This window comes from Macaca nemestrina, chromosome X, assembly GCF_043159975.1.
Source record: "Macaca nemestrina isolate mMacNem1 chromosome X, mMacNem.hap1, whole genome shotgun sequence".
Classification (NCBI taxonomy): Eukaryota; Metazoa; Chordata; class Mammalia; order Primates; family Cercopithecidae; genus Macaca; species Macaca nemestrina.
In genome coordinates this window covers 18,953,338-18,975,664 of record NC_092145.1, presented here as the reverse complement: position 1 = coordinate 18,975,664, position 22,327 = coordinate 18,953,338, and the positions used below count along the sequence as shown (strand labels likewise).

The following is a 22,327-nucleotide window of genomic DNA, read 5'->3' as shown; positions in this document are numbered from 1 at the left end:
GTATTTCTATACCCATTAACCATCACTTTTTATCCTCTCTTCCCACTACCCTTCCCAGCCTCTGGTAACCACCATTCTACTCTCTATCTTCATGAGTTCAATTTTTTTTTTTTTTAAGCTCTCAAATATGAGTAATAACATGCAATATTTGTCTTTCTGTGCCTGGCTTATTTTGCTTAACATAATATCTTCCAGCTCCATCCATGCTGTTAAAAATGACAAGATTTTCTTTTTTTTTTTTTTTTTTTTTTTTTGAGACGGAGTCTCGCTCTGTCACCCAGGCTGGAGTGCAGTGGCGCGATCTCGGCTCACTGCAAGCTCCGCCTCCTGGGTTTACGCCATTCTCCTGCCTCAGCCTCCTGAGTAGCTGGGACTACAGGCGCCCGCCACCGCGCCCGGCTAATTTTTTGTATTTTTAGTAGAGACGGGGTTTCACCGTGGTCTCGATCTCCTGACCTTGTGATCCGCCCGCCTCGGCCTCCCAAAGTGCTGGGATTACAGGCGTGAGCCACCGCGCCCGGCTGACAAGATTTTCTTCTTTTTTTTATGGATGAATTTCATTGTGTATATATACCACATTTTAGAAGAACGGATTTTTGTTTTATTGATTTCTCTATTGTTTTCCTGTTTTCAATTCCAGTGATTTTTCTTTTTTTCTTGTTTTTTTTTTTTTTTTTTTTTTTTGAGAGGCAGTCTCACTCTGAGGCCCAGGCTGGAATGCAGTGGCGCAATCTCGGCTCACTGCAACCTCCAGCTCCTGGGTTTGAGCTATTCTCCTGCCTCAGCCTCCCGAGTAGCTAGGATTACAGGTGTGTGCTACCACACCCAGCTAATTTTTGTATTTTTAGTAGAGACGGTGTTTCACCATGTAGGCCAGGCTAGTCTCAAACTCCTGACCTCAAGTGATCCTCCCGCCTCAGCCTCCCAAAGTGCTGGGATTACAGGCATGAGCCACCACGCTTGGCCTCAGTGATTTCTGTTCTTACATTGTTTCTTTTCTTCTGCTTTCTTTGGTTTATTTTTATTTTTTAATATTTAATTTTTTTTTTTTTAGTAGAGAGAGGGTCCCACTATGTTGTCTGGGCTGGTCTTGAACTCCTGGGCTCAAGCAATCCTCCCACCTCAGCCTCCCCAAGTGCTGGGATTACAAGCATAAGCCATTGCGCCCAGCCCTTTGGTTTCATTTGCTTTTCTTTTTCTAGTTGCTTGAATCAGGAACTTAGATTATTAATTTAGATTATTAATTTGAGATCTTTCCTTTTTTCTAATATAAGCATCATTTAGTATTACAAATTTTTCTTTCATGGAATTGTAAAATGGTATAGCCACTTTGGAAAATAGTTTTGTATTTCCTCAAAATGGCAAACAATGAGTTACCTTAGGACCCAGCAATTCTACTCAGAGGTATATACCCCAAAGAACTGAAAACATAGGGGTTCATACCAAAACCTGCTCAGGAATGTTCATAGTAGCATTATTCATCATAGACAAAAAGTATAACTCCCAAATATCTATCAACTGATGAATGGACAAACCAAATATGATACATTCATACAATGTAATATTATTTGACCAAGAGATGAAGTGCTGATGTATACCTCAATGTGCATGAACTTTGAAAACATTCTAAGTAAAAGAAGTCAGTCATGAAAGACTAAATATTGTATGATTCAATTTATATGCAAGCACAGAATAGGAAAATTCATAGAAATAGAAAGTAGTTATTTCTGGGCCCAGGGGCAGAAAGGAATAGAAAGTGACTAAGAGTAAATAAGGGGTTTCCTTTTAGGGTGATGGAAATTTTTTTCTTTTTTTTGGAAACAAGGTCTCACTCTGTCACACAGGCTGACATACAGTGGTGTGATCATAGCTCACTGCAGCCTTAACCTCCTGGGCTCAAGCAATTCTCCTGCCTCAGCCTCCCAAGTAGCATGGACTACAGGCACGTGCTACCTACCATGCCTGGCTAAAATATTCTTAAGTTAGATAGTGGTGATGGTTGCACAACTCTGTAAATATGCTTTAAAAAGAAAAAAAAAAAAAACCCAAAACATTGAATTGTACACTATAAAAAGTAAATTAGACCAGGTACAGTGGTTCATGCCTATAATCCCACCACTTTGGAATGCCAAGGCAGGATCACATGAGCCCAGCAGCTCCAGACCGGCCTGAACAGCAAAGTGAGACCCCATCTCTACAAAACTAAAATCGGCCAGGCGTGGTGGCATGTATTTCTATTACTGATTTCTAGTTTGGTTCCACTACAGTCAGAGGACATATTCTGTGTGGTAGGCAGAATGGCCACCCAAAGATGTCTACATCTTAATCATTGGAACCTGTATGTTATGATACATGGCAAAGAGGAATTAAGACTGCAGATGAAATTAAAGATGCTAATCAGTTTACTAAAAATAGATTACCCTGGTTTATCCACATGGGCCCAATCTAATCATAAAAGTGGAAGAGGGGCCAAGCAAGGTGGCTCACGCCTGTAATCTCAGCACTTTGGGAAGCCGAGATGGGTGGATTACCTGAGGTCAGGAGTTCGAGACCAGCCTGACCAACATGGTGAAACCCCATCTCTACTAAAAATACAAAATTAGCAGGGTGTGGTGGCGCATGCCTGTAATCAGAGCTACTCGGGAGGCTGAGACAGGAGAATCACTTGAACCCAGGAGGCGGAGGCTGCAATGAGCCAAGATCACACCACTGCACCCCAGCCTGAGCAACAAGAACGAAATTGGGTCTAAAAAAAAAAAAAAAGTGGAAGAGGGAAGCAAAAAAGAGAGATGCAGCATGACAAGGATTTAATCTGCCATTGCTGACTTTGAAGATGAAGGAAGCGGGACACAAGCCAAGGAATCTGTTAGCCTCTAAAAGCTGGGAACAGCTTCAGTTTACAGTCTGCAAGTAAACATGGACCTCATTCCTATAACCACAAGGAATTGAAGTATGTCAACAATTGAGCAAGGAAATGGATTCTCCCTTAGAGCCTATAGAAAGGAATGCAGCCGGCCAGGCACGGTACCTCACACCTGTAATCCCAGCACTTTGGGAGGCCGAGGCAGGTGGATCACCTGAGGTCAGGAGTTCGAGACCAGCCTGACTAACATGGTGAAACCCCATCTCTACTAAAAATAGAAAATTAGCCGGCCATGGTGGTGCATGCCTGTAATCTCAGCTACTCCGGAGGCTGAAGCAGGAGAATCGCTTGAACCTGGGAGGCAGAGGTTGCGGTGAGCCAAGATCGCACCATTGCACTCCAGTCTGGGCAAGAAGAGTGAAACTCCCATCTCAAAAAAAAAAAAAAAAAAAAACAAGAAAGAAAAGAATGCAGCTCTTCTGGTGCCTTGATTTTAACCTGAGACCCATGTCAGACACCTGACTTACAGAAATGTAAGATAATATATTTGTAATTATCTAAACCACTAAGTATGTGGTAATTTGTTACAGCAGCAACAGAAAATATGTTCTGAGTTGAATTTTTTTTAATTGAGTTTTATGACCCAGGATATGATTCTATCTTGGCGAATATTTTATGGGCACTTGAAAGTAATGTGTATTCTGTTGTTGGTAGAGTGTTCTATAAACGTCAACTGGATCCTCTTAGTTGATGACATTCTTCAGTTCTTCTATATCTTTGCTGATTATATTTACAGTAGTCTGTCAATACTGAGTGTGGATATTGAAATCCCTGTCTACAATTATGGATGTTTAAATTTCTTCTTAATTCTATCAGTTTTTATTTATAAAGGTTAAGCTTTGTTGTTTGGTGATTATGGATGTTTAAATTTCTTCTTAATTCTATCAGTTTTTATTTATGAAGGTTAAGCTTTGTTGTTTGGTGCATACAAAATTAAGGATCATCGTCTTCTTTAGATTGATCCTTTCATCATTAAATAACGCCCCTCTTTATCCCTAGTAATTTTCTTTGCTTTGAAGTCTACTGTATCTGATATTAATACATTCCTGATTATTTCATTATATACTTGTATGACATCTTTTTCCATCCTTTTACTTTCAACTTACCTATGTGAACCATGTTTTGAAATCAGTTTACTGTACATAGCACATAGTTGGATTACATTCTGTATCTACTCTTCCAATTTGTGTTATAATTAGTATATTCAGATCATTAACTTTCATAATAATTATTGATGTGTTAGGGCTTATGTTTGCCATTTATTTTTTTTCTGTCCCTTCTGTTTCTCAGTTTCTCATTCTTCTGTTTTTCTTTACTTTTTTTTTGAGACAGTCTTGCTGTGTTGCCCAGATAGGAGTGCAACGGCGCCATCTCGGCTCACTGCAAACTCCGCCTCCCAGGTTCAACTGATTCTCCTGCCTCAGTCTCCCGAGTAGCTGGGATTACAGACATGAGCTACCACGCCTGGCTAATTTTTGTAGTTTTAGTAGAGATGGGGTTTCACCATACTGGCCAGGCTGGTCTTGAACTCCTGACCTCAGGTAATTCACCCGCCTCAGCCTACCAAAGTGCTGGGATTACAGGCGTGAGCCACCACACCTGGCCTCATGTGAGTTTCTTAAACATTCTGTAGAATTGTATCTTGAATTAGTTATAGTATTTTTGAACATACCACTTTGTATTGGCTTAGTGGTCACTCTATCACAATATAAATACATAACTATTCACAGTCTAGTGATATCAACAATGTATACAATTTATGTTTTGAATGAAGTGCAGAAACTTTGCTTCCATTTAAGTCTCTTCACCCTCCCCACTCTTAAAACATATTTACATATTACATCCATTTAAAAATATAATTATATGCAAAGCATATGTGGTGACAATGTACATTTCTTCTACCTACACTGAGCACCATATCAGATGATATGACTTTGGTTCAACCACCAAACATTTCTAGAACTGTTGAAGATAGTCTATTATTCTTATTCCTACTTTTACCTACTCCATTGTTCTTTTTTCTTTTTGAAGTTCCACATCTTCTGTTGTAATTTCCTTTCTGTTTGGAGAACTTCCATCAGCCATTCTTTGAGGGTAGGTCCGCTAGCATCAAATTCTGTTTTCCTTTGTCTAAAAATGTCTTTATTTCTCCTTCATTCCTCAAGGATATTGTCACCAGAGAGAGAATTTGTAATTGATAGTTATTTCCTTGAGATAACTTATAAAATATTGTGCCACTGCCTTCTGACCTCCATTGTTTCAGGTGAAAAATTTGCTGCCATTCAAATTGGTGTTCCCCTATATACAACACATCATTTCTCTGTAGCCACCTTCAAGACTTTTCCTTTTAGTTTTCAAAAGTTTAATTAAGATGTGTCTTAGCGGGTCAGGTGCGGTGGCTCATGCCTATAATTCCAGCACTTTGGGAGGCCGAGGCAGGGGGATCACGTGAGGTCAGGAGTTCGAGACTAGCCTGGCCAACATGGTGAAACCTCGTCTCTACTAAAAATACAAAAATTAGCTGGATATGGTGGTAGGTGCCTGTAATCCCAGCTACTGGGGAGGCTGAGGTTGCAGTGAACCGAGATCATGCCACCGCACTCCAGCCTGGGTGACAGAGTGAGACTCCTCTTAAAAAAAAAAAGTATCTTAGCATGTATTTCTTTGAGTTTATCCTCTGGCATTCATTCACAACTTCTTGAATCTGTAAGTTTACACCTTTCACAAAATTTAGGAAAATTTTAGCCTTATTTCATCCAATATATTTTCAACCCCACATTTTCTCTCACTTCTTATTCTGTAACTCTTACAATATGTGTTATTTACTTCTTTTGTTATTGTACCACAGGTCTCTGGGGCTCTATTCTTTTTTTTTTTTTTTTTTTTTTTGAGACTGTCTCGCTCTGTCACCCAGGCTAGAGTTCAGTGGCACAATCTTGCTGCAACCTCCACCTCCCAAGCTCAAGCGATCCTCTCACCCTCATCCTCCCAAGTAGCTGAGACTACAGGTGCACACCACCATGCCTGGTTAATTTTTACATTTTTGTAGGGAAGGGGTTTTGCCACATTGCCCAGGCTTGTCTTGATTTTCTGAGCTCAAGCGATCTGCCCACCTCAGCTTCCCAAAGTGCTGGGATTACATGCATGAACCACTGCACCCGGCCATATATTTACGTTTACTTTCTATCTGTTGCTCAGATTAATTTTTTTTTTAGACAAGGTCTCACTCTGTCCCCCAGGCTGGAGGGCAACAGCACAATCATAGCTCACTGCAGCCTCCATCTCCTGAGCCCAAGCGATCCTTCTACCTCAGCCCCCTAAGTAGCTTGGACTACAGACATGCACCACCATGCCCGGCTAAATTTTAAGTTTTTGGTAGAGATGGGGTCTCACCATGTTGTCCATACTGATCTCAAACTCCTGAGCTCAGGTGATCCTCCTGCCTCAGCCTCCAAAAGTGCTGGCATTACAGGTATGAGCCACTGCACCTGGCCTCAGATTAGATAATTTGTATTATTTTATGTTCATGTTTACTGATTCCTTCCTCTGTCATATTCATTCTGCTATTGAGCCCGTTCAATACATTTACTTATTTGCTCAGTGCAAGTAATCCCCACCCCACCACACCAGCAATCTCATCTTCTTGCCACTTCATGATCCCTCTACCCACCAAGACCCTAAAACTTTGAACTCTGGTGAACATGCTATCAATATGCCTTTGTGTAGCTCTCCCCTTACTTCTTTGATGCCCCGTGGTGACCCACTGCCAACTTTTCCATACAGGGAAGGGAAGGTATGAAGAGAAAAAATGATTAGAAGTGAGGGAAAGGGGCCAGAGGCGGTGGTTCACGCCTATAATCCCAGCACTTTGGGAGGCTGCGGCGGGTGGATCACGAAGTCAGGAGTTCAAGGCCAGCCTGACCAAGATGGTGAAACTCTTGTCTCTACTAAAACTACAAAAATCAGCAAGGCGTGGTGGCGGGCACCTGTAATCCCAACTACTCTGGAGGCTGAGGCAGGAGAATCACTTGAACCGGGAGGCAAAGGTTGCAGGGAACTGAGATCACGCTACTGTACTCCAGCCTGGACAACGAGAGACTGAGACTCGGTCTCAAAAAAAAAAAAAAAAAAAAAAAAAAAAAAAAAGAAGTGACAGTGAGGGAAAGGAAAGAAATAAAGAAAGGGATTGGGAAATGAGAAGGGAAAGGAAGAATGTGGGACACGATGGTTATATGGGAAAGATAGATGGTAACAGAATAAAAGAAAACATGGAAAGGGAAAGAAAGATGAGAAGAGGGCTGGGCATGGTGACTCACACCCATAATCCCAGCACTTTGGGAGGCCCAGGCAGGCAGATCACAAGGTCAGGAGTTAGAGACCAGCCTGGCCAATATGGTAAAACCCCGTCTCTACCAAAATATAAAAATTAGGTGGGCGTGGTGGTAGGCGCCTGTAGTCCCAGCTACTCAGAGTAGGCTGAGGCAGGAGAATCGCTTGAACCTGGGAGGCAGAGGTTGCAGTGAGCTGAGATCACGCCACTGAACTCCAGCTTGGGTGACAGAGCGAGACTCCATCTCAAAAAAAAAAAAAAGAAAAAAAAAGATGAGAACAGATGGAAAATTGGAGGTGGGGGGCGAATGAAAGGAAATAGGTAGAGAAAGGAAAGAAAGGGAAGAGGTGCATAGAAAAAAAAAGATGGAAAAGGAACAGAAGCAGAGAAGGAAAGGGAAGATAGGAAGGGAATAAAAAACGGGAACCTATGGCATTTTTTCTGTTTATGGGTCATGTTTTCCTGTTTCATGGCATGTTTAGTAAATGTTTCACTGTAGATTGCACACTGTGAGTGATATGTTGTAAGGAATCTGGATTATGCTGCATCTTTTGAAAAGTATTGAGTTTTGTTCTGAGAGGCAGTTAATTTTCTTGATCCTTGATCCTAGTGAGGCATAATTTAGGCTTTATTACGGCAGTCTTAGTCCTTTTTTTTTTTTTTTTTTTTTGAGACAGTCTCACTCTGTCACCCAGGCTGGAGTAGAGTGGCACGATCTCAGCTCACTGCAAGCTCCGCCTCCCGGGTTCACGCCATTCTCCTGCCTCAGCCTCCCGAGTAGCTGGGACTACAGGCGCCCGCCACCATGCTTGGCTAATTTTATTTGTATTTTTAGTAGAGATGGGGTTTCACCGTGTTAGTCAGGATGGTGTCGATCTCCTGACCTCATGATCCGCCTGCCTCAGCCTCCCAAAGTGCTGGGATTACAGGCCAGAGCCACCGCATCCGGCCTTTTATTTTTTCGAGATGGAGTCTTGCTCTTCTCCCAGGCTGGAGTACAGTGCCCTAATCTCAGCTCACTGCAACCTCTGCCACCGGGGTTCAGCGATTCTCTTGCCTCAGCCTCCCAAGTAGCTGGAATGACAGGCGCACGTCACTATGCCCAGCTAATTTTTTTGTATTTTTGATAGAGACGGGTTTTCACCATGTTGGCCAGGCTGGTCTCAAACTCCTGACCTCGTGATCCGCCCACCTTGGCCTCCCAAAGTGCTGGGATTACAGGCGTGAGCCACCACGCCCCGCCTAGAGTAGTCCCTACTCTAGGAGGTGGTTCTTTCCCCTAAGGTGTGGTTTTTCAAGTGAATGCCTATGATGTTAAAAAGTTCTCTCCACTCTGGCGAGGTCAGAACCTCATATTTCTCAGTACTGTGCAACCTCTGGTATCTCCATTTTTTTTTTTTTTTTTTTTTTTTTGAGACAGACTCTTGCTCTGTCACCCAGGCTGGAGTGCAATGGCGCAATGTTGGCTCACTGCAACCTCTGCCTCCTGGGTTCAAACCATTCTCCTGCCTCAGCCTCTCAAGTAGCTGGGACTATAGGCATGAGCCACCATACCCGGCTAATTTCTGTATTTTCAGTAGAGATGGGGTTTTGCCATGTTGGCTAGGCTGGTCTCAAACTTCTGACTTCAACTGATCTGCCCACCTTGGCCTCCCCAAGTGCTGGGATTACAGGCATGAGCCACTGCACCTGGCCTTCTCCATTCTTCTTTCAACCCCATAGCAGCTGCTCTTTTCTAGGCCTCAAAGGATCTCATACTACACATGTACAGCCCAGCCCTCAACAAAAGACCCACAGGGGGCAGAGGGAGAAGAGATTGGCAAGATGGCACCTGGCAAGAGATTCTCCAGTAGCTGCTGACATCCAGCAGACAAGTGAGGTACTGTCCCCACTACCTCCCTTCTTCCTCCCTCACCCCTGGAGACATTCTCCTTCCCCTCCTCCCTCCACCTGGGGGAGGGGGGTGGGCATGGTTCCTGGGACATCATGTAGGACTCTAAGGAAGAGAGCCAGGAACAGCACTGAAAATCATCGTGCTGGGGAACAGCACCTCCCGGAAGACCTCCTTAGCTGCAGATTTTGCTCAGAAAACTTTCAGGAACCAGTACAAACTATAGGACTTGATTTATTTTGAAAACGATAACATTGCCAGGAAACTTGAATGCTACTCTCTAGTCTGGGATACAGGAGGCCAGACAATAGGAAGCAAAATGTTGGACAGATGCATCTATGGAGCACAGGAAATCCTCTTGGTATATGATATTACAAGTTATCCAAGCTTTGAGAATTTTTAGAAGATTAATGAAGAAAGTGAGTGAAGAGTCAGAAACTCAGCCACTGGTTGCCTTAGTGGGCAATAAAATTGATTTGGAGCATAATCGAACAGTAAAACCTGAAAAACACTTACGGTTTTGCCAGGAAAACGGTTTTAATAGCCACTTGGTTTCAGCCAAGGCAACAGACTCTGTCTTCCTGTGTTTTCAAAAAGTTGCTGCTGAAATCCTTGGAATCAAATTAAACAAAGCAGAAACAGAACAGTCACAGAGTGTGGTGAAGGCAGATATTGTCAACTACAACCAGGAACCTATGGCAAGAGCTGTTAACCCTTCTAGAAGCTCTGTGTGTGCAGCTGGGTGAGCTCATTTTTCCATTGTGTTGATAGTTCCGGCTGCCCTTCACCTCTGGGTGTGTCTGAGAAATTCTAAGAACTTGTTTTATCAGTGACCATCTCTGTAGTTCAGTTAATACTTTCCTCCAAACTTGCTTCATCCTTGTGTGTTCCTCCTAGCCGTAGGCATGTACTTGGATTCAAAAGAATTAAACACTGGGACCACACACATTGCATTCAAACTGGAAGGCTCATTCTCCGGAATTAGACTGTTTCACTGAAAAAGAATGGTGTCTGGCCAGGCACAGTGGCTCATGCCTATAATCCCAGCACTTTGGGAGGCCGAGGTAGGTGGATCGATCACCTGAGGTCAGGAGTTTGAGATCAGCCTGACTAATATGGTGAAACCCCGTCTCTACTAAAAATACAAAATATTAGCCGAGCGTGGTGGTGTACACCTGTAATTCCAACTACTCGGGAGGCTGAGGCAGGAGAATTACTTAAACCCGGGAGGTGGAGGTTGCAGTGAGCCAAGATCTCACCATTGCACTCCAGCCTGGGCAACAAGTGAAACTCCATCTGGGAAAAAAAAAAAAAAGAAAGAAAAAAGAAAAAACAATGGTGTTGCTTCTCTGTATGTTCTTCCTTTTTTCCCTGATGTAAATGTTTTAAACAAATATGAAAAATATCCTAGTCTTGATCATCAGCCAGGATCTTGTCACAGTGGTTTCATTCTCTCATGTGAACACACACATGTCAAAGTATACTTCAGGGTGCAAATATCACACAACTAACATATTTTGCCTATAGATACTTGAGAAGGTATTCTGTTGCTATCAGTTGCAAATAAAAATAAAGCTGTCATCTAACTGAACATGCTCAAAATAAGCCTGTAATAGAAATATTTTTTCATTTTTAAAAAGGGGCCTGGCCAGGCGCGGTGGCTCACGTCTGTAATTCCAGCATATCGGGAGGCCGACGCAGATGGATCACCTGAGGTCAGAAGTTCGAGACCAGTCTGGCCAACATGGTGAAACCCCGTCTCTACTAAAAATACAAAAAAAATTAGCAGGGCATGGTGGCAGACGCCTGTAATCCCAGCTACTCAGGAGGCTGAGGCGGAGGTTGCAGTGAGCTGAGATTGAGCCATTGCACTCTAGCCTGGGCAACAAGAGCGAAATTCCGTCTCAAAATAAATAAATGAATAAATGGGGCCTAAATTGCCTATTTTGTAGACTGTAGTCATGATGTATTGTGTAATAGGTTAGATGACTTTATGAATTTAGATAAATGTTCAGCTGATGCTCCACCTGGAATTTCTCCTGCAAACTGCGTAAGAATAGTCCAGGAATGAGTTATGACATAGGTTTTGTTTGTTTTGGGGGTCTGTTGTGGTGGTGGGTTTTATTTTTTCAGATTTTGTTTGTTTTTGAGACAGGGCCTCCGTCACCCAGGCTGGAGTGCAGAACCACAACCACACTCACTGTAGCCTCGAACTCCCAGGCTCAAGTGATCCTCCCACCTCAGCCTCTCAAATAGTTGGAACTACAGGCAGGTACCACCACACCCAGCTAATTTTTAAGTTTTTTGTAGAGATGGGGTCTCGCTATGTTTCAAAGGCTGGTCTCAAACTCTTGGCCTCAAGTGATCCTTCTGCCTCGTCCTCCCAAAGTGCTGGGATTATAGGTGTGAGCTACCACACCTGGGCAGTGATATACTGTTGAATCTTTGCGAATCAGACTGTACCTGATGTTCAGATGTTTTTCTCTCACAAATTTAAATTTTCTTAAAAGACCCATAGGGTGGTGGCTCACGCCTATAATCTCAATACTTTGGGAGGCCGAGGTGGGCAGATCACCTGAGGTCAGGAGTTCAAGACCAGCCGGCCAACATGGCAAAACCTCATCTCTACTTAAAAATACAAAAATTAGCCGGACATGGTGGTGGATGCCTGTAGTCCCGGCTATTCGAAAGGCTGAGGCAGGAGAATCACTTGAATCTGGGAGATGGAGGTTACAGTGAGCCAAGATGGCACCACTGCACTCCAACCTGGACAACAGAGTGAGACTCCGTCTCAAAAATCAAAATAAAATTTTAAAAGACCCACAGGGAACCCCCACATCAACATCTGGGGGACACTATGTTTTTCCACTTCAAAACCCAAACTGTGATCTTTGCTTCCCTTGTCCAGTGAGTGAGAACAGTGTGCTGTGTTTGAACTTCACCTTCCTGTGCTACAATCAGAAAATTGCCCCTAGTCAGAGAATTGAATGAACATGGGGCTCCATGGGGCTCTCCTCATGTGGTTTTCTCAGGGATTGTATTTCTAGAGTACTTATTATGCAATGTCTCAAAACAGTTGCCTCATTATATGTTGGTTAGTTTTACAGTTGTTTATGGGGAGACAGCAGGTACTGTATCAATTACTCCATCATTTCCAGAAGTGGAAGTTACTTTGTTTACTTCTCTGTGTGTTACACTTCAATTTTTAAAATCTTTTTCATGCCCATTTTTGTGGTAGAATAAAAACGGTTTTGTTTGTTTTATGAGACAGGGTCTCGCTCTGTCACCCCAGGCTGGAGTACAGTGGTGTGATCATAGTTTACTGCAGGCTTAATGGGCTCAAGCAATCCTCTGGCCTCAGTCTCCTGAGTAGCTAGGACTATAGGCAAGTGCCATCATGCCCAGCTAATTTTATTTTTCATGGAAACAGGGTCTATGTTGCCTAGGCCTCAAGCTATCCTCCCAAAGTGCTGAGATTACAGTTGTGAGCCATCACACCCAGCCAAAATGTTTTTTAAAAGCTAAAGGAGGCCAGGTGCAGTGGCTCACGCCTGTAATCTCAGTACTTTGGGAGGCTAAGGCGGGCGAATCACGAGGTCAGGAGATCGAGACCATCCTGGCTAACACGGTGAAACCCTGACTCTACTAAAAAAATTAGCTGGGTGTGGTGGTGGACGCCTGTAGTCCCAGCTACTTAGGAGGCTGAGGCAGGAGAATGGCATGAACCTTGGAGACGGAGCTTGCAGTGAGCTGAGATCGCACCACTGCACTCCAGCCTGGGCGACAGAGGAAGACTCTGTCTCAAAAAAAAAAAAAAAAAAAAAAAAAGCTGAAGGAAGATTATTACAACATCATACAGGCTTAGACCCCTCAGGACTGAAGGATTAGTAAACCAAGTAAAATACCAACCATTAACTGAGGTAAAAAATATATACATATATACAAAATGGGTATTTTAGGAAGAATATTATAATTACCAATTATTGCCTTGTGACTAGTTACCTAAGCAAGAGTTATAGTCTCTACCTGAATTTCTCCTTTTACTGCATCATACTGTTGTTTTCTCTTCTCCCAATATTTTATATAGAATGTTTAGGGATACAGTTTAACATTTTCAGTTTATGTATTGGAAAAATAAGACTGCAGACATTCTGCACTTGGAGTTGAATGCAACTATTCACAAAACTTAGGGTTGTCTTTGGGGCAGCCATAAAGCAGTACACTTGAAGATGTATGCCAAATAGTTAAAGTATGTTAGGCAGTGGTATTTTTGGAAGAACAAATGAGAAGTGAAGCATATTCATTCAATTAACATATACTTGCTGAACTACTACTATGTTCTAGGCATCATCTCAGGCTTTGGGGATGCAGGAATAAAACAGGCAAAGATCCCTGATCCTATGGAGATTGTAATTCTATCAAGAGAAGACAAAAGGCCGGGCGCGGTGGCTCAAGCCTGTAATCCCAGCACTTTGGGAGGCCGAGGCGGGTGGATCACGAGGTCAGGAGATCGAGACCATCCTGGCTAACACGGTGAAACCCCGTCTCTACTAAAAATACAAAAAACTAGCTGGGCGTGGTGGCGGGCGCCTGTAGTCCCAGCTACTCGGAGGCTGAGGCAGGAGAATGGCGTGAACCCGGGAGGCGGAGCTTGCAGTGAGCCGAGATCGCGCCACTGCACTCCAGCCTGGGCGACACAGCGAGACTCCGTCTCAAAAAAAAAAAAAAAGAGAAGACAAAAAGAAACAATGGGTTTTTAAAAATTGGTACGTCGGCCCGGCACAGTGGCTCACACCTGTAATCACAACACTTTGGGAAGCCGAGTCGGGCAGATCATTTGAGGCCAGGTGTTCAAAACCAGCCTGGATAACATGATGAAACCCCGTCTCTACTAAAAACACAAAAATTGGCCGGCCATGGTGGTGGGCACCTATAATCCCAGCTACTCAGGAGGCAGAGGGAAGAGAATCCCTCAAGCCTGGGAGGCGGAGGTTGCAGTGAGCAGAGATCATACCACTGCACTCCAGCCTGGGTGACACAGTGAGACCCTGTCTCCAAAACAAAAAAAAATAAAAGTTAGGGAAGAGGATCAGCAAGAGACTGGAAGTAGTGATCAATAGGGTAGAAGAAAAAGAAAGTGTAGTATCCTAAAATTAGGATACTATCAGGGAAGGAGTCAAATATGGAAGTAAGAGGAAAATTCAGATTGAATCTAACAATGTGCAGGTCACTGGTGACCTTGAGGACTGCTTTGACTGAAATGCGAAGTCTTTTTGCATTGTTAGTGAAAGCTTGACTGAAATGAATTAAAGAGAATGTGGTAAGGGGAATTGTGGCAGCAGGCATACGTAACTCTTTCAAGACATTTGGCCACAAAGGAGAATAAGGAACTGGGATAGTATGTGGACAGCATAGTGTAGTGCATAGTTATTGTTGATTTTACTGTCCCACATCCATTCTACCTTCTCATGGTACATCAATTATCTTCGAGCATTAACTTCTCCCCCATTGTATACTTGCTTTGTGGAACCACCACCTGCACTCAAGCTGTAAGTGTTGGTAGAGAAAAATATATAAACACGTTTAACTAGTTTCTCTATAAATTCATGATACAAATCTCAAATGGGACTTAAGACTACCAAATACTTCTCTAGTTTGTTCACTTTCCAATTTTTCAGATGACTGTCTCATTTATTATCTCTCCTCAAACCTCCACTTCTCACTCCTCCTCACTTTCAGCTGATAACTTTGCCTCTAAATAACTAGAAGAAAGAAACAATACTAATCAAAGTTTCCTGGCAGGGTACAGTGGCTCACGCCTGTAATCTCAGCACTTTGGGAGGCTGAGGCGGGCAGATCACGTGAGGTCAGGAGTTCAAGACCAGCCTGGCCAACATGGTGAAACCCTGTCTCTACTAAAAATACAAAAATTTGTCAGGCATGGTGGCAGGCACCTGTAATCCCATCTACTCAGGAGGCTGAGGCAGTAGAATCCCTTGAACCCAAGAGACAGAGATTGCAGTGAGCCGAGATCATGCCACTTCGCTCTAGCCTGGGGAACAGAAGGTGATCCATCTCATAAATAAATAAATAAGTAAATTTCCTTATTTTCCCACAACCTAATCTACTAATCTCTTGCTTGTCCACTCTCATTCTTTGCCTTCCTTCCCTCGTAATGTGGTAGATGAAATACTTCTGCTCTTTTGTTGTTGTTGTTGAGACAGAGTCTCGCTTTGTCGCCAAGGCTGGCGTGCAGTGGCCGGATCTCAGCTCACTGCAAGCTCCGCCTCCCGGGTTTACGCCATTCTCCTGCCTCAGCCTCCTGCATAGCTGGGACTACAGGCGCCCGCCACCTCGACCGGCTAGTTTTATTTTTTTTTAGTAGAGACGGGGTTTCACTATGTTAGCCAGGATGGTCTCGATCTCCTGACCTCATGATCCGCCCGTCTTGGCCTCCCAAAGTGCTGGGATTACAGGCTTAAGCCATCATGCCCGGCCAATACTTCTGTTCTTCACGTCAGCCTATAACTTTTTTGGCTTCCATCTTCCCTTATCTGAAGACTTCATTAATACTGTCATCCCCTCATTCTCATGTCTTAATTTCTGCCCCTTTACTGGAACAGTCCCACAAACCTATATTCTAGTGCCAGGCACAGTGGCTCACACCTGTAATCCCAGCACTCTGGGAGGCCGAGTTGGGCAGATCACCTGAGGTCAGGAGTTTGAGACCAGCCTCATCAACATGGAGAAACACTGGCTCTACTAAAAATACAAAATTATCCGGGCATGGTGGCGTGTGCCTGTAATCTTAGCTACTTGGGAGGCTGAGGCAGGAGAATCACTTGAACCTGGGAGGTTGCCGTGAGCCGAGATCACACCATTGCACTCCAGCCTGGGCGACAAGAGTAAAACTCCGTCTCAATAAAAAATAAAAAATAAAGATATTCTAGTATCTCCCATTTTTAAAATACCTCCCCTGACCCCACATCCTCCTACTTTTCTGTCCTTCACCACAGCAAAACTTCTCGAAATAGCTCAATCTAGTTCTTGTCTTTGTTTCTGTGCCATCCTCACCTCAACCCACTTCAAATACGGTTGTGCACCCTCCATCCCCCTGAAATGGCTTTTGTTGACTGCATGTTAGTACGCCCAACCCATGTAGCATGTTGTGTCGAATGCTCACTCCTTTTTACCTCTGAGTGGCATTCAACAGTCATTCTTGCAACTTTCTCTTGGCTTTCTAGAAAACACACTATCCTGATTTTCCTCCTACCTCTGAGCCCACTCCTTTTCAGATTTCATGTTACATTCTCACCTCGTGGGCCTCTAAAATGTTGGAGCATGCCAGGATTCAGTCCTTGGACTTCTCGATTTACATTCCTCCTGAGTGATCTCACCCACTTTGATATTCATACCTTATAGTGCCATCCACATGCTTATGACTCCCAAATTTACCTCCAACCCATACCACTCCAGCAACCTCATTACTTACACCTAATTTTACATGTGACATTTCTGTGTGGATGACTAAACGTCACCTTAAGTAATGATTCATAAAGTATTACATGTATTAATATACATGACAGGTCATGTAGCATACTAGTTAAAAACATGATTTCTGGAACAACACTACTTGAAATCCAAGTCTATCAGTATATAGGTATGTAACTTGGGTAATTTACTTAATTTATGTAACTGAATTTCCTCATGCCTTCAATGAGAGGATACTAAATAATAGTATTTACCTTATAGGTTCTTGTGAGGGCAAAAAAAAATTTTTTTTTTTTTTTTTTTGAGAGTCATGCTCTTGTCACCCAGGCTAGAGTGCAGTGGCGCGATCTCAGCACACTGCAACCTCCACCTCCAGGGTTCAAGCGATTCTCGTGCCTCAGACTCCCTGAGTAGCTAGTATGAGAGGCACCCACCACCATGCTCGGCTAATTTTTACACTTTTAGCAGAGACGGGGTTTTGCCATGTTGGCCAGGTTGGTCTTGAACACCTGACCTCCAGTGATCCGCCAGCCTTGGCCTCCCAAAGTGCTGGGATCACAGGCATGAGCCACCGCGCCCGGCAATGAGGAACAAATATGTTCATGAAAAGTACATAGAACAAAGTCTGGGCCTGGAGCCATGAATCACACCTGTAATCACAACACTTTGGGAGCCCAAGGCAGTTGGATCACCTGAGGTCAGGAGTTAAAAGACCAGCCTGGCCAACATGGTGAAACCCCATCTCTACTAAAAATACAAAAAATTAGCTGGGTGTAGTGGTGGACACCTGTAATCCCAGAATCTCAGGAAGCTGAGGCAGGAAAATCACTTGAACCAGGGAGGCGGAGGTTACAGTAAGCTAAGATTGCACCACTGCACTCCAGGACACAGTGAGACCCTGTCTCAAAAAAAAAAAAAATTAAAAAAAAGGTTAGTGAAGAGAATCAGCAAATGACTGAAAATAGTAGTGATAAATAGGGTAAAGGAAAAGGAAAGTGTAGTATCCTAAAATTAGGATACTATCAGGGAAGGAGACACTAACAGAGTCAAATATGGAAGTAAGAGGAAAATGTGGATTGAATCTAACAATGTGCAGGTCACTGGTGACCTTGACAAGAGCAGTTTTAGTGCAATGAGAGTGACAGCTTGACTGAAATGAATTAAAGAGAATGTGGGAAGAGGAACTGCAGGCAGCAGGTATAAGTAACTCTTTCAAGACATTTGGCCACAAAGGAGAATAAGGAACTGGGATAGTATATGGACAGCATAGTGTAGTGCATAGTTATTGTTGATTTTACTATACCATATCCATTCTACCTTCTCATGGTACATCAATTTATCTTCGAGGAGTTACTTCTCCCTCACTGTATACTTGCTTTGTGGAACCAGCACCTGCACTCAAGCTGTAAGTGTTGGTAGAGAAAAATATATAAACATGCTTAACTAGTTTCTCTATAAATTCATGATAGAGATCTCAAATGGGACACAAAACTACCAAATATTTCTCTAGTTTGTTCGTTTTCCAACTTTTCAAATGACTGTCTCATTTATTATCTCTCCTCAAACCTCCACTTACTCCTCCTTACTTTCAGGTGATAACTTTGCCTCTGAATAACTAGGAAAAAGAAACAATATTAAAAGTTTCCAAAAGTTTCCTGGCAAGGTACAGTGGCTCACGCCTGTAATCTCAATACTTTTAATCTCAACACTTTGGGAGGCTGAGGCGGGCAGATCACTTGAGGTCAGGAGTACAAGACCAGCCTGGCCAACATGATGAAACCCTGTCTGTACTAAAAATATAAAAATTAGCTGGGCGTGGTCGTGGATGCCTATAATCAATCCCAGCTACTCAGGAGGCTGAGGCAGGAGAATCCCTTGAACCTTGGAGGCGGACTTTGCAGTGAGCCGAGATCCTACCACTGCACTGCACCCTGGGGGACAGAGGGAGACTCCATCTCAAAAAAAAACCATAAAAGCTAAAGGAAGAGTATTACATCACACAGGCTTAGAACCCTCTGGATTGAAGGTTTAGTAAACCAAGTAAAATGCCAGGATTAACTAAGGTAAAAAATATATATACAAAATGGGTATTTTAGGAAGGATATTGTAATTAACAGTTATTGCCTTGTGACCAATTACCTAAGCAAGAGTTATAGTCTCTACCTGAATTTCTCCTTTTACTGTATCATACTCTTGTTTTCTCTTCTCCCAATATTTTATATAGAATGTTTAGGGATACATTTTAACATTTTTAGTTTATGTATTAGAAAATTTGGAGGTAAGATTACAGACATTCTACACTTGGAGTTGAATCCAACTATTCACAGAACTTTAGATTGTCTTTCTTCGGGGTGGCCGTAAGGCAGTACACTTGAAGATGTACGCAAAACAGTTAAAGTGTGTCCAGAGATATTTTTGGAAGAACAACTATGAGAAGTGAAGCATATTCATTTAACACATACTTGTTGAACTCCTACCATGTTCTAGGCATCACTTCAGGCTTTGGGGATGCAAGAATAAACAAAACAGGCAAAGATCCCTCATCTTAGGGAGATTATATTCTATCACGGGAAGACAAAAAGAAACAATGGGTATTTAAAAATCGGTACCTCGGCAGGTCGCGGTGGCTCACGCCTGTAATCCCAGCTCTTTGGGAGGCTGAGACAAGCAGATCATTTCAAGTCAGGAGTTCGAAACCAGCCTGTCCAACATGGGGAAACCTTGTCTCTACTAACACTAGAAAAATCAGCCAAGGCCGGGCGCGGTGGCTCAAGCCTGTAATCCCAGCACTTTGGGAGGCCGAGACGGGCGGATCACAAGGTCAGGAGATCGAGACCATCCTGGCTAACACGGTGAAACCCCGTCTCTACTAAAAAATACAAAAAACTAGCCGGGCGAAGTGGCGGGCGCCTGTGGTCCCAGCTACTCGGGAGGCTGAGGCAGGAGAATGGCGTGAACCCGGGAGGCGGAGCTTGCAGTGAGCTGAGATCCGGCCACCACACTCCAGCCTGGGCGACAGAGCCAGACTCAGTCTCAAAAAAAAAAAAAAAAAAAAAAAGAAAAATCAGCCAAGTGTGGTGGTGAGCGCCTGTTAATACCAGCTACTCAGGAGGCTGAGGCAGGAGAATCACTTGAGCCCAGGAGGCGAAGATTGCCATAAGCAGAGATCACACCACTGTACTCCTGCCTGAGCGACAGAGTGAGACCCTGTCTCAAAGGAAAACAAAAAAAAAAAAGGGTGGTTAGGGAAGATGATCAGCAAGAGACTAGGAGTGATCAGTGGGGTAAAAGAAAAAGGAATTGGGCTGGGCACGGTGTCTCTCGCCTATAATCCCCGCAGTCTGGGAGGCCAAGGTTACTGGATCACCTGAGGTCGGGAGGTCGAGACCAGCCTGGCCAACATGACAAAACCGCATCTCTACCAAAATTACAAAAAATTAGCTGGGGGTAGTGGCGGGTGCCTGTAGTCCCAGCTACTCAGGACAGTGAGGCAGGAGAATCACTTGAACCCGGCTGGCAGAGGTTGCAGTGAGCCAAGATCACGCCACTGCACTACCAGCCTGGGAAATAGAGTTAAGACTCCGTCTCAAAAGGGAAAAAGAAAAATAAAAAGCGTATTATCCTAAAATTCAAAAAAAGATATTCTATCAGGGAAAAAGTGACTAATGGAACAAAATATGGAAGAGGAAAATTTGGATTGAATCTAACAATGTGCAGGTCACTGGTGACCTTGACAAGAGCAGTTTCAGTGGAATGATGAGAGTGAAAACTTGACTGAAATGAAATTAAACAGAATGTGGGAACAGGAATTGCAGGCAGCAGGCATGAGTGACTTTCAAAACATTTGGCCACAAAGGAGAGTAAGGAACTGGGGTAGTATGTGGACAGCATAGCGTAATGCATAGTTATTGTTGATTTTACTGTCCCATATCCTTTCTACCTTCTCATGGTACATCAAGTTATCTTCGAGCATTTACTTCTCCCTCACTGATTCGAGCTGCAAGTACTGCTAGAGACAAATATATAAGCATGTTCAACTGGTGTCTCTATAAATTCATGATGCAAATCTCAAATGGGACTCAAAATTACCAAATCTCTAGTTTGTTTGCTTTCTAACTTTTCAAATGACTGTCTCATTTATTCTCTCTCCTCAAATCTCTACTTTTCACTCCTCACTTTCAGCTGATAACTTTGCCTCTAAATAACCAGGAAAAAGAAACAGTATTAAAAGTTTCCTGGCAGGATGCAATGGCTCACACCTATAATCTCAGCACTTTGGGAGGCTGAGGCGGGCGGATCACTTGTGGTAAGGAGTACAAGCCCAGCCTGGCCAACATGGTGAAACCCCGTCTGTGCTAAAAATACAAAAATTAGCCAGGCATGGTGGCGGGCACCCATAATCCTGTCTACTTGGGAGGCTGAGGCAGGAAAATTGCTTGAACCTTGGAGGTGGAGGTTGTGGTGAACCGAGATCGTGCCACTGCACTACAGCCTGGGCAACAAGAGCAAGACTCAGTCTCAAACAAAAACAAAAACATAAAAACACATACAACAAAAGGACATACATTAAATGCATTAAAGTGATTGCCAGTGGTAGGTGAATGTATGGGAGTCGGAATGGGAAAGAAAAGTAAAAACAAAATGAGGACGGCTCTGTGTGTACTAATCAGAATACACCAAAATATTTGAGGAGTATGACGAACTCAGAAGACAAAGGAAGAAACTCAGCTTTATCCTGTCCTTGACAAGATACTGATCTAACAAAGTGCTGGTTCCTTCCCCTCATTCTAGCCCTAAAGATGACACACAAGAAGAAAATTGATTAAAATAATAAAATCTAACACTTATGCAGCATTTACCATATGCCAGGAACTATTAACTCATTTATCTTAGCAGCCAATGATATAATTATTATTCCCATTTTATAGATGAGAAAACTAGCGAGGTTAAGCAACTTGCCCAAGGTCACACAGCTGGTAATGCTGAAACTGGGATGTGAACTCAGTCTAGATAGAACAGAGAAACACCTAGAGACAGGGGAGGGCGAGTTTGGGGTAGGAACGAAGTCAGGTAAGGGTAGCCTAAAACGGAGGAGGGGGCTCCATGGACAGAGGAGAAGCTAGGGGTGAAATGTGTCATTGTGCCCTTTCTCCTGCAACATTGCACCAGAAAGATCATCTCCCACCTCATCACCACAGCAAGACAAAGAACATCTGTGCCAAGCCAGTAGGAGGTGGGTTCCATTTAGGCAGCACTGGAGCCCAGTTGAACAGGGGACCATATTACATGTGCAGGTACACAGGCCACCCTGAAAACTACACCTTCAGCTGGTCAATACAACCTATACTTTCAAGGCAAGAATTTGGCCATATGTTCCCTGAGGAATTCTTTCCAATAAAAAATCCCTGAAGAAATTGATATCAGGGTATCTCATTCTGTTTTCTGAGTACCTGTGACTGGGTAATTTATAAAGAATTGATTCCTTTTAGTTTTGCTTGCTGAGAAGTCCAAGGTCAAGGGGCCACATCTGGTGAGAGCCTCCTTGCTGGTGGGGACTCTGCAGAATCCAAAGCAGTGCAGGGTATCACATGGTGAAGAAGCTGTGTGTACTAGTTCAGGTATCTTCCTCTTCTCATAAAGCCACCAGTCCCACTCCCATGATAATCCATTAACCCATTAATCCATGAATCAC

The 22,327-nt window shown here is 43.4% G+C and overlaps 2 pseudogenes; one reads left to right on the top strand and one right to left on the bottom strand.

The window, feature by feature from the left end:
- Positions 1 to 22,327, bottom strand: part of LOC105481367 (GTP-binding nuclear protein Ran-like) — a 73,167-nt pseudogene that overhangs the window by 41,019 nt on the left and 9,821 nt on the right.
- LOC105481456 (ras-related protein Rab-28 pseudogene) lies at positions 9,240 to 9,890 on the top strand (annotated as a pseudogene).